The sequence below is a fragment of the Cupressus sempervirens genome, chromosome 7 (genome assembly GCF_028749045.1).
Source record: "Cupressus sempervirens isolate cs-2001-9-10 chromosome 7, ASM2874904v1, whole genome shotgun sequence".
In the NCBI taxonomy this organism is placed as follows: domain Eukaryota; kingdom Viridiplantae; phylum Streptophyta; class Pinopsida; order Cupressales; family Cupressaceae; genus Cupressus; species Cupressus sempervirens.
Window position 1 is genome coordinate 630,734,631 of NC_143124.1, and position 14,196 is coordinate 630,748,826.

Sequence of the window (14,196 nt, forward strand, 5' to 3'; positions counted from 1 at the left end):
TAATTGAATTTAATTGATAATGGATTTTTAATTGTTTAATCGATGATAACGAATTCAGGGAATTTGTGGGTCACTTAATTGAAAGGTGATAAGTCTTAATCTTAAATTTAAATATTGGGAGAAGCTTTTGGGAAAATTGATTTGATGACATTGATTTTGAGGAAGAATGCAAATGTTATAGACAAGTAATTATCTTCGATTCATTCTAGGAAATTGTTTTAAAATAATGAAAGGATAATTTTATGTTTCAAAGAGATAAATGGATTGACTTGGAGATTAAACGTAGAATCTTATACATTTGAAAACAAAAACTAAGACCTCCAAACTTAGTTCAATTATAAGATTTTTGTAAACCAAAACATGTGCTTGCATTGTGTTTTCTCTATGCTTCTTGTTTTGGGTTTTTGGGTTGACTAGTGTTGACCAATTATAGGACGTCTACCAGAGGCTCGAGGGATTATGATTGTGATGTCATGATGATGTCCTTTGATTCTGATCTTTATAAACCCAACCATGGTAATGTGATGGTATGCTCTATGAGATGTTTGTATTTACTGATTATTATTGCTCATCAGTCTTCTTGAGTGAAGCTGAGCTATATGTATTTGAGACACTTGACTTAACCATTTTGAGTCATCGATCAGTTATCCGTGGATTATTTTCCAGTCACCATGATGGAACTGAAGGGTTGATTTATTTCTTGATGATGTCATGTTGTGACATGTTTTGACTTGGCCATTTCGGAGTCTTCAATCAGTATGATTTTGAGATATATTTTGGTTATTGAGAACCAATGATTATTGTGATTATCAGGGATACCTTCAGTTGCCAATAGAGAACTGTTGTGGTCATGATTATCTATGGATGCTTTTCAGTTGACTCATGGAAATTTGATGTTTATATTGTGGATTATCTTTTGTGATTTTGAGATTTATGATTCCATGAGCTTAGGGTAGGTTATCTACTTGTAGTGACAGGAACTGGCTTGCAATGGGGGTTGGGGCCCTAAGAGGCTACCAGGGTAACTCATTGTAAGTTGTCTTAATAAGCGAAAACATTCACACCTAATACTGACTTAAATGGACTTAATAAGATAATTGTTTGTTCTCGCCCATGCCTCGAGTGCTAGTACAGACTAGGATGGGAGTAGAGAGAACGCTTGGTTGCGACCTTGCATTTCGTAATATGCCTCATCTATATGAGAGGATACTAGTGGCCGCACAAGGATCACTAGGGGGCCAAGGTCTATTGGGAGACTACCAGGGTAACTCTAGCATGATCCGTGTGATGACACTTTCCGGCTTGCATAGTAAGTTTCTTGCATGTCTATGTTGTGCCTCTAGGATTAGATGTCGATTTGTGATTGGAACCTTGGAGTTAGTATACTTTTAGGATTCCTGGACTTAGAGAGTATTATGCTATGTGATTTTGATAGCCTGTTTGGGACTTGAGATTATCTTCTCAACACGGTGGGAGTGGACCATTTAGGTTCCACACAGTCGGGTGGTAGTGCTTATCACTCTTATCATTTAAGATCCGTTTGAGACACCATGGCTGATGCATTCTCTTGTTGGCATCTATCTTCATTCTGTTCATGGATTATGGTGGTGGACATGTATCCTTACATTGATGATTAGCATATGATAGATGATGTTGTTTACTTATCTTGTGCTCTACTTTATATGATGGAATTTCTTATGTATATGTTGTAGCATGTTAGATTACTTTCTGTATATGATGTAGTATGTTTAGGAGTGACATTCCTACTTTGTTAATACCGATGATCTCTTTGGTAATTTTGGAATGTTACGCACGAAGGGATGGCTAGGACCCACAATGGTCTAATGATGCTATTTACGGTTGGGAGGAACCGTGCACTTAGTTAATTATGTTTGATGATATATGGTTATCTTTTATGATGATGTATGGTTATCTTAGGTTAATTCTTTGGATCCCTTGGCAGAGCATTACATATTATCATCATGAGTAGACTCACTCTCCTTAGACAAATTCAATTTAAACTATTCATACCAAACTAAGTATGCAGAAATATGTACTTACAAATTATATTATCCCTTGGTGATTGAGTAAAGATCAAATACAATTTTCCAAGGTGATAAAATTGCATATGCAGATGTATGTATGTATGTATGTATGTATGTATGTATATATGTATCTTTGCATCTCACTGTCATGCCCTTGTGATCTCTGTATATGTATGTTTGTATGTATGTATATGTATGTATGTATGTATATGTGTGTGTGTGTGTGTGTGTGTGTGTGTGTGTGTGTGTGTGTGTGTGTGTGTGTTTATATCTACATACATATACATAAAGAGAAGCTTCTCTAATCACCTGCTGGGGGAAATATAAAGAGATACATGTTTAGAAGGAAAAGAATAGAACATTTACATAGGTAAATCTTCTCCCCTTGAAGAAAATTGCAAAGAAAACACTGCTACATTTGGGCCTGAACACTACGAATTACACTGTCGTCTCAAATTATCATCACAATTTGACCCCAAATGTTGTAGTGCTGCAAAGGGCACAGAGATCACAAAGGCAAACATGGAAAAGAAATCGCAGAGCAAGGGCATGGAGATCACAAGGGAATGACAACAAAATGAAGAGATCACAAGGGCACGGCAACGAAATGCAACAATCTCAAGGGCACAGCAATATAATCTCCACCAACGTTCGGAGCTCTCCACCCTTTTTTACACGCAACTCTGCATAATCAAAACAAATGGTGAATGATTTATTCGTGTTTTCTTTTTTCTTTTTTAATCTAAAATCAACTTCACATTGTGTTGTAACTCTGTCATAGGTGTTTGATCCTCAATAACTTTCATTTCAGCATTTTAGCATTCAAGTTTTCAAGTTTCCTCTTCATTATATAGTCCTTTCCACCCTAAAAACCACTTTGTTACTTCAATAAAATCAAGACTTGAACAAAGCCAATGATAAAAAAAAAGACCATATTCTAGAATCCAAATAATAAAACAATAAAACTCACTCAATCCATGCTCACTGACTTAGCTCAAGATCCTGCACAAAAATAATGCAGACTAGGAAAAATGGGCAAAAATTTTTAGAAAAACATATAGCAGATATTTTTAGAAAGAAACAAACCATAACCTAGTTAAATTGGTCTAGTTGCTTATAGTTGGGTTGATTACAAATTCTTGTAGAACTGTCATCAGATTAGGTACAATAAAACGAACAATTAGTTGTTCCCAACTAGCGGGATTAAATACAATTTTCCAAGGTAATAAAATTGCATATGTAGATGTATGTATGTGTGTATGTGTATATATAGATGTATATATATGTATATGTGTGTGTGTGTGTGTGTGTGTGTGTGTGTGTGTGTGTGTGTGTGTGTGTGTGTGTGTGTGTGTGTGTGTGTGTGTATGTATATATGTATGTGTATGTATGTATGTATGTATGTGTGTGTGTGTATATATATATATATATATATATATATAGAGAGAGAGAGAGAGAGAGATTTTGTGGATTGTGGAGATGAGTGGAGATCTAAGATTTTGTTGTCGTGCCCTTGTGATCTTTGTATATGGATGTATGTATGTATACACATGCATATGTATATAAGCATGTATATGTATATGTATATGTATATATATGTGTGTGTGTATGTACTTATGTATGTGTGTATATAAATAGAGAGATCTTGGCACAACAGAAAAATAATAGAACTCACTCAACAGGTAGCATGGCCACGGGTATTGTCACAGCTTTTAAACATAACTATATATAGAGTGAGTTAGGATGTATATAGGTTAAACTTACATTAACTATAAACTACAGTGCAAAGGTTGCACCAAGGTATTACAGTATTGTAATTATAAAAAATCGTCTTATTCGCATGAGGGGGTGTATGATGGCGAAGAGTTGTATTAGGTGAATAAAGTGCACCAGAGTTAATAGGAATAGAGTTATATCAAAACAATTAGAAACGAAAACTACATATTCGTTAGAGTGAGTAGTTCAAGGGTCTTGTTCCAGTGGATACGAGTATGTAGGCAGCCTGTTAGGTGAAGTATACCTCCTATGTGTTGACGCCTTGGATATACTTAGGTAGCACTTAATTATTTTAAGACATTATATGTTAACTCACGAGGCTTATATTTTAAGACATTATATGTACCTAGTGTACCTAGCTTTTGAAAATAGAAGGCTAAACTCTGCATTTCAGCATTAACTTGACTGGTCTATATAGACCCATTGATTATTGTCACAAGCTTTTAAACATAACTATATAAGGAGTGAGTTAGGGCATATAATATAGGTTAACCTTACATTAACTATAAACTATAACACCAAGGTTGCACCAAGGTATTACAATATTGTGATTATAGGAAATCGTCTGATTTGCCCAAGTGGGTGTATGATGGTGAAGAGTTGTAATAGGTGAGTAAAGTTCACCAGTGGTATAGAAATACAGCTACATCAAAATAATTAGAAATCATAACTACATATTTGTTAGAATGAGTAGTTCAAGGGTCTTGAACCCGTGGATATGAGTATGTAGGCAGCCTAGTAGGCGAAGTATGCCTCTAGTGTGCAAACACCTTGGACATACTTAGATAGCACTTAACCATGTATGGATGGATGGATGGATGGATGGATGTAAGTATTCTCTACTTAATAATGTCATCCACATGGGGGGGGCAGTTGAGCTTGCACCTTCTGCAATACTTCATTTCCATTATTTGTGCTCTCTAAATCAAAAGTATATAACTTTCACTTGTAACTACAATTTTAAAATAGTACAAACCACAATAGTTTCTTATGATTCTATGATTCTCTTTGTAAGTTTATAAAATTGAAGTTTAAAAATTAATTGCATTTATGTACATCTTTTTCAAGTTTGATATTTTCCTTTTTCTGACTCACAATCCAACAATAATTTTTCAAAGCACATACTGACCAGTTGAAGATTGAGTCAAAAAATTGTAAGAACAATTGTGCCAAAAGAGCTAAAAAACATGATTGGTGCATGATAATCATCTTTTTACACTCTTTTTGGCATAGTTGTTCTACATTTTATGATTTTTGGTGAGAACAAAATTTCAAACTAATCAGGTAATCATAATTGATTGAGGCATGTTTAAATACCTTATTTCATGTGTTATTAAATGTTATGTGTTTATGTGCTACTGTTAACTAATGTTAAAGGATGAACTAATATTAGATGTTAGCTTTGAAAATTATGAGATTATTTTATGGATGCTCATAATTATTTTTTTACTTCATGTGATAATGAATGAATTCTATATTTTATAGGTAGTAATTATAGAAACATCATGAATATCAACATCCTTGGAAATTCTAAACAAATCCTTCATAAGGAGTTCCAGATAGCAAGTCTGCTAGGATTCTTTACTTACGGAATTTACTCCCTTGTCCATAGATAACTGAGCTTGCATCTTGTCTTGTGATAAGACTTGTTTCTTTATTTATTAATAATTATATAATAACATAGATTATAATTCTATATTGATTTTTAAATTATTAAATGCAAGTATATCGCATAGACAATTCCTGCATGTAATATTTCTTGACCCAAGTGCATTATGAAATCTTCTAAAAGTGTTTGACATTGTGACCAAAGAGATTCCTGAATTGACATTTCTTACTCTCGAATGCCACAACTCAAAGATTAATTGACATATTTTATTATGAATGTGCATTACAAGTTGACAAGCATCAACTATTTGAAGGAGAAAAGATTATCCAAATTATAAACAGCTACCTTGTAAAAATTAAGATTATAAGAGCTCAGATATAAAGAAGATAAAGATAAATTAAGAAAGTTTAGATGTTTTAGATCTCATACAACATCAATCAATGTGGATTAAGTGAAATAGGTGGTCAATATTTTATCCACATTTTGATTGTTGATGCCCATTTAATTTACTAGCGTTGAAAACCACTTTCCCAACTAAAAATAGGAACTCTGTTCATTCCCTCCTTTTTTTTACCAATTTTAAGCATAGTATAAAACTTTCGACAATATCACTTTGAATGCTCTGTTAAGATGTGTCTAATTTGCCCCCAAAGAAGAAACCCCATTAGATAATTTGTTACCTAATAAGCTAAGACAAAGTTTTGACAATGTAGGAACAAATGATATTTTCAATGGCATGATTGAGTTGATTTTTATTTGCTTTTAATTTTCTTTTTATTTGCTTTTTGCTAATACAAACTTTTATTTCAAATCTGTATTTTTTTTTCAAATGCCATGATTTCTAATGAGAAAACCTAACTAAAATATCGTATAGAAATCTTAGAATATATCTAATCTTGTTAAGGGTAAATTTGTTCAGCTTTTTAAAGAGTATTTGTATTTAATGATTGCTTTATTTTGCAATGGAGTTTGAAATATGTTTACTTGTCTACACCTCTTGATTATAACTATGTTTTCTATGTGCTCAAGAAATACGAGTTTTTGAAATTCCAATTTGACTTCAATTAGATTCAAGAAAATCAACTAAGATAGGGTATTAACAATGTAGGAACATGTTGGGAAACTTAGTGGACTATGTTATTCTTTGTTCTATGTTTGCCAGTAAATTTAATTTGGAATGTTTGGATCTAGCAGACTAGGTATTTTATGTCTATCTTATTAAAGGTTTAAAAGAATTGCAGAGAAATAACTTGATTTAAATTCTGCGGGTTTTGAATTGTATTGGCATGCTCTCCCTACGAGGATCCCAGGTATCTACTACCAATGTTAATTTGATCTAGTTACTGATTAGTTGGGTTGATTACAAATTCTTGTAGAATTGTCATCAAATTAGGTACAATAAAATGAACAATCAATTGTTCCCAGCTAGTAGGATCAAATATAATTTTCCAAGGTGATAAAATTGCATATGTAGATGCATCACTTGAATGTCATGCATGAAGTGCATTCCTCAATTTATACCGAATGGTTGGATATAAAGGTTCCATACGTTGGCCCAACAATGGAAACCAAAGATGTAACCATGCATGTATTGGCACACTCTCCTTGCGAAGATCCCAAGTATCTAATGTCGTTAATTTGGGCATCATTGTATGATCCAAAATGTAATGAAGTACTGAAGCAAGTAGTAACTTCTTCCATGTCTCCAAAAAATGTACCATAGGTTCAAAGTCCCTTGGCTCCCAGGAATTTGTAGTAGTTGTTCTTACTGTTAGAAGAATAACTTCAGTTAAGAGTTGAGTGTAAAGAGTTGAAGAAGCAAGTTCTAATTCTATGTAAATGTCATAATCACGAGGCTCATTCCCTTGTAGAAGCCATAACCCAGTTAAATATACGTATATATACAAGTCATAACCCAGTTAAATGGGTCTAGTTGTTGATTACCTGGATTGATTACAAATTCTTGTAGAATTGTCATCAAATTAGGTACAATAAAAGAAACAATCAGCATTATTTTTGTACAGGATCTCGAGCTAAATCACTTAGCACAGGTTGAGTGGGTTTTCTTGTTTAATTATTTGAATTTTAGAATATGTATACAACTAGATCAATTTTTTCTGTTGTGCTAAGATGTAATGAGCATCTTTAAAAAGATCTCTTTGTATACATACATACATACATATACATACATACATACATGTATATGTATACATATACATATACATGTATGTATGTATCTATTATGTATGTATATATCATGTGGAGATCTAGGATTTCGTTGTTGTGCCCTTGTGATCACTACATTTCGTTGTCATGCCCTTGTGATCTCTACATCTCATTGTCATGCCCTTCTGATCTCTACATCTAGTTTGTTTTATTGTACCTAATACGATGACAGTTCTATAGGAATTTGTTGTCATGCCCTTGTGATCTCTACATCCCAAGTATCTATTGTTGTTGTTAATTTGGGCATCATTATATGATCCAGAATGTTATGAAGTATTGAAGCGAGTAGTAATTTCTCCCATGTCTCCAAAAAACATAGCATAGGTTCAGGGTCCTTTGGCTCTCAGGAATTTGTAGCAGCTATTCTCACTACTGAAAGAATAACTTCAGTGAAGAGTTGAGTGTAAGATATTGAAAAAATGAGTTATGCTTCTATGTAAATGTCACAATCACGAGGTTCATTCCCTTGCAGAAGCCATAACCCAATTAAATATACGTATATATCAACCCAACTAATCAGCAAGTAGACCCATTTAACTGGGTTATGGCTTGTTTCTTTCTAAAAATATCTGTTATGATATGTTTTTGTAAAATTTCTTGCAACCTCTCCCCATTTTTTCTGGTCTGCATTATTTTTGTGGAGGATCTTGAGGTAAGTCACTTAGCACCTTAAAAAAGATCTCTCTCTCTCTCTCTCTCTCTCTCTCTCTCTCTCTCTCTCTCTCTCTCTCTATATATATATATATATATATGTATGTGCCCTTATAATCGTTGCATTTCATTGTCATGCGCTTCTGATCTCTACATCTCGTTGTCGTGCCCTTGTGATCTCTACATATGTATGTATTTATGTATGTATATAAATATATATACGTGTGTGTGTGTGTGCGTGTGTGCGTGCGTGCGTGCGTGTGTGTAAATAGAGAGATCTCGACACAAAAGAAAAATAATAAAACTCACTCAACAGGTAGCATGGCCACAGATGTGATGGCAACGCATATTGGTAAGTAGATTTCTCTTTCTCTCTCTCATTTTTCATGTGTTTATTTCACTTGAACTATTATTTCTTAGGGGCATTGTCTAATATTGGATTCAATTTATGCAAGACGCGATGAAGACATTCTTGGATGTACCTGTGTGATGAATTGCTCATGAGCAATGAAAGATGGACTTCCCCTAAGAGTAGCAAGAGACGATGAGGAATTTAGAGGGGGTGGGGGTTGGGAGGCTCAACTTCCACGTTCACGTGGTTGGCCCTAATTAGTAAAAAATATTAAACTATTATTTACTCATCAGCTCACGTGGTTGGCCAAGTGAAGCTCAACACTAACCTTGATTGTATGAGAACTAATTGTGTGAATCTCTTGGTTTCAGGCATAGCAGAAGGACGTCATAGTTCAATATGCAATGTCAATTCATATGCATACGACATCAGGCGGAGCTGAAAAACGAAACAAGTTTGCATTTTTGTCGGAGGTCATAAAACACCGCAAACATTTACTAGGTGGTGTACTCTTTAATTGGGTATTTTAAATTATAGACCATCACGAACATTGTTCATGATGATGATCTATAATTTTAAAATCTTAATAGACCTATTAAATAGGTGTAATCATGTTGTGTTTTAACAGCTTCAGCTACTGTCCATGCATTTGAACGCAACTGCACGTGCAATCTCGATTCAAAATCCCAAACTTATTTTGGATGTGATAGAAAAAAAGACATGCACCAAAAGATGAGAAAATGATGTCACTTTTGCAGGTCTGAAACTTTTTTTTGTACTTTAAACATTGATCGTTTCTTAAAAATTTTAGAGGTTAACTGGGAATTTAAATGTTAGGGTTAAGGGTGGGGCCAAATGAACTTCCACCTTCAGGTGGTTGGTCTTGATTAATAGAGAATATTAAATATTCTCAAAACCAAGTGAAGCTCAATATTAACCTATGATTGCATCATATCAATTCAACATTTACCACCAATTTTATTTGTTTTATTAATACAGCTCATCATCGCAATTGCAACAGCTGGCCGTTGATCCCACAGCATTCCTGCCACATGCCCATCCCAATTGCGACAGGTTTCCGATGGCTTGTTATGGGACCCATAGCATTTCTGTCATAATTACGATGGAAACCATCGCAATTCTTACGGTGAAAATGAATGATTTGCCAGAACAGTAGCCCAATTTACGACAACTGCAGTTGTCTCCATTGCGACAGTAACCCTTGTCGTCGCAACTTGCAACAGCAAAAGTCTGACACTAGTCCAACGGGAGCTAATTTCAGCTGCCCACCAGTTGAACGACGAGTTACTGTCGTAATTGCGCTGTCACAAGTCAGGACCACATGTAGTAGTAGGGTGGAAATCTTTGAAGAATGCCTTCAAAGACAACATTTTGACAGTAGCGGACATATGGCAGGGAGTTGACCACAATGGGGTATATTCTACAAGTAAAGCAAGAAAGAGGACAAGTTTTATTTTTAAAATTCCAAGAGGTCATCTAAAAAGATAAAGAGGGATGAAGCTAAGAAGTAAATTTAATTTAAAATGTCATGTCAAAGATCATTAACGCGCTGAAAGAATGTTGGATATGATCGGCGGTGATGTTTGGAAGTGTGACGGTGTTAGTGATGTTTTTAGAAACTGGAATAGCGGCTAAATCACATATGTAAGATCCTTCAATCCAGAGCATATGAGGTGAAAGGACGGTTGTTCGTAAGTCAATGCAAAAGTTTTTATTTATACGGCTCAAAGGGGCTGAAAAATACCAAATTCAAAAGTACCAAATTCAAAAGAGAGTTGAGAAGAGGAGAACAAAGACGTGATCGACAATGTAAACATTGTTGTGATGATAATGTCAAGGGGGCATGAGATAGGTGAAAGCGCACAAGACGTTAGATGGGTAATGCTCTCTTTTTTCCGCTCGCACTTATTACTAGCGCTTGCACCAGGTTGTAAGTGTATAACCGATAGGAATTTAAAGATTTGAAACATATCATTTGGATTTAAATTCAAGTAATTTCATGATAGATGAGTTAAATCGACAAATCAGCATTTGCATTTTCTTATATGGTCTTTCAGCATGTTTATTTGTTGAACCACAAGGCTGGGACGTCTAAATGCCATGTCGAACAAGGTTCTTTGTGAGGATAGCAACAACATGGAAGGCCTAGCACATCAACGCCAGCCATTTCCTACATTTTACCGTTGCTTCCTTGTGAAATTCTGGGCAGCGTTTTCAGTCCCATATTGGTCAGACTGCATAACGCAGAGCTCTGGTCGAATTCTTTTCATACCGGTTCACCGCTACCTTAGCATGGGTTCTCACTGCAGTGGCGGGGTAATGGGCAACCTTAAGAGAGAAGACCATAATCACCCTCCTAAAGGAAAATATAATTTGAAAACACACAATGGGAAAGAAGCTATATATTTTGAAATTGATTTATTTTTCTAATCTAATTTTTCCATTAGCATTGGATATCTAAGAGTGGTGGCCTTGTGCCTAAAATTTGTCTAGTTACTTCTAATTAAAGTTTTACAAGATGACAATCTCTCAACTCATCTCATTCTATAATGAGTTCCATTTTCCTAAAATTTGAGAACACGATCTTTTCTGTCTTAGTAGCTTATCACAGTTGTTGGTTCAATGGTATATTTGGGTGAGTATTCCGCCAAGAGTTGTGTAATATTTCCATAAATGTCATCAGAAGTTGCTCAATATTCATCTTTGGATTGAGAAATAGACTGAGAAATATATTTGAACGTTTCAAGTTCTCAAGTGTTCAAAACTATTGGCTAAATGAAAATCCAGCAAAGCTGGTATAACTCCTACAGTTTCCATTTCTCTTTTTAAATATTCCAGTTTTTATCTTTCGCCTGGCTTTCACCTTTTCTTTGATGTAAATCTTATTGGGTACATGTAAAACCGGAAACTGGAAAAAATGTGTAAGCCTAGAAAAGGAACGCAAATGTTTGACAAAATGTCACCAACAATTGTTCGGCGGAAGGCAGTGTAATACATAGAAGTATGTAATAATATATGGAAGCATGGATAAGGCACCTAGCGTGAGCTGGCACGAACCACATTTGGGAGATTTTGTAGCAGTCGATGACGGTCGATTTCTAGGGTAATTCCATAGCCGGTGGAAATAATCACAGGCCATGATTTACCTGTCCGGGCGGTAAACTGCTGAATACTGCATGTGGCTTACAGCAGCTCTGTGGCATTTGTTGCACGCTGGAGGCCTTAACCCAACTGCAACCAGGTTTTTGGATTGAGGTGTCGGGGGCGGGAAGGACAACTAATTAACATGCCGACGAATCCCTTTTTTTCGGTTGAGTGAGACTTTTCCAACAGCGGGTTGCCCTGGCTAATTAGGAACGGAGTGCAAATTAAAATTGACTTTTTCGAGTTTCGATTTCGACTACAGTGGAGGTTGTGAAGCCTCATCAATATGTTTTGTCCCAAGATCTCCAAAACCACCTTAAAAAGTGAAACATATACGCATGAACTGTTAAGTTTTATTGGTGTCTTAATGTATCATCAAACAATTTATTAGTTTTTAGAACCAAATTATCTCCCCCAACTTGCTCTATCATTATATCCTATAAATCACTTCTTATCTATATCTTTATATATCACTTCTTATCTATATCTTTATATGCATTTCTTTTCTTCCACTCACTCCCATCTTTTTCGGCTCTCCCTCTACATATTTAGAGGTTTGCATATATCTTTCTATCCTTTTGACTCTCTTTATATCTACCCTTTCTTTTTATTTCTATATCATCTCTTATATCTCTATTATTCTTCCTTTCTAACTATTGGCAAGAACTTGGCATATTGCGTCTTTCATTTTTAATGTCATAAACCTAAAATCAACCATAAAATGTCATATGAAAAACGAAGACGACAAGAAGACACTTGATCTGAATTATTGTTTATCGGGCAAGTTAAATTGAAAAATAAATGCCAGCAAAATATGACATGAAGAAAATTAATCATGGTGTGAAGAATATAAAACATGGTTCAATAAACTAATAAAGGTTAAATCCAACTAAAACTGCAGAAAAACATTTTTAAATGAGTTGTTCAGGCATCAAGTGTTATACTCCACACTCAAAAAAAACATCGAGACTGCGAAGCATAAAGAATAATAAACTTCAAATACCAGGTGAAAGACGTTGAAATTACTTTTAAGACATGGAATTATAATATCTAGTTTTGAATTATACTAGAAGTTAGTGATCAACATGTTACTGTATCGTCCCAATAATATATAATTAAAAATCAAATGTTAAAAGAATGGCATCATCCTCTACCTCAAGATGAGCATTCCTTCATTAACTATGATAATAATATAGGATTAAATTCTTCCAAGCGCTTTCAGGGCAGATTGGACATTCCTGCTAAATATAACTCTACCTAAAGATGAGAATCCTCAATCGGTGATCCTAATAAAATAGATACAACCATTACAAACAATAGAATATTTATTGTATCGACAACGCTTAAAGATCAGAGATTTAAACTGAACCTTGGGCTTTTTGTTACAGTATCCAGCTAAACAGACAAATGTCTGTTATGGCAAATGATACAGGATAATAGCAATAAGCACTGTTCCAACCATCAACTCAAATTTTCAATTGACAGGATGAAGTCAATCCAATTGAGTATAGTTTGGAAGATGTCAATGAATAATTTATTGTGCATCCCCTTGATAACTAATTTGAACACGGCCTTTGAGTTCACAAATTTTGATGACTCGGCCTACAGAACATTCCCATGTGGCTCATGTTTACCTCCCCTTGATAACAAATTTGAACTCAACGTTTTGAGTTCAAATTTTGATGACTTAGCCTTGAGAAGATTCCAATGTGGTTCATGTTCTTCAGTTTTGGCCAGCATGCTCCCTACCATTGTATAGGCGGATGGATGGATGGATAGAGAGCTCACGTTGGGGAGGGAGTTCTGGAAAGACCTGGCACTGGCGTAATAGTAACCCATGAAATAGATGTTTACAGCATAAGGCTTTGCTTCAAAGAGTGTGTACCATTAGCCATCAAAGCAATGGAGAACAAGAGTCTAAACAGGTGAAAACTCCGTATGTCAATGGCCAAAATTTCAGGAACACATCAAACATTGGTCCCCTCACATGGTGTAGTAATAGACCCAATGAATGAAGGCCCTGTTATGTGTGATGAGCTGCAACAACTTGTTCGTAAGTTGGCAACTTGAACGCCAAATAGAAAGTGGCATTTATCCCCTTCAGATTTCATAAGATGTAGGATCAAAATAGATGATTGATACTAACAAAAAATATCATGCCGCCCACTAAACTACTTACATAAGCTTGGCTATGCCTAAGATGCACAAAAGAACATAATGCCATCAAAACATTCAACACCATAAATATAAAATAGAAGCCAAACTAATCCACAAGCTTGGCTAGGCCTAGAATTCAGCCAAGAACATAATAGCACTAAAAACATTCAACACCATAAATATAAAATATAAGCTAAACTACTCCATAAGCTTGG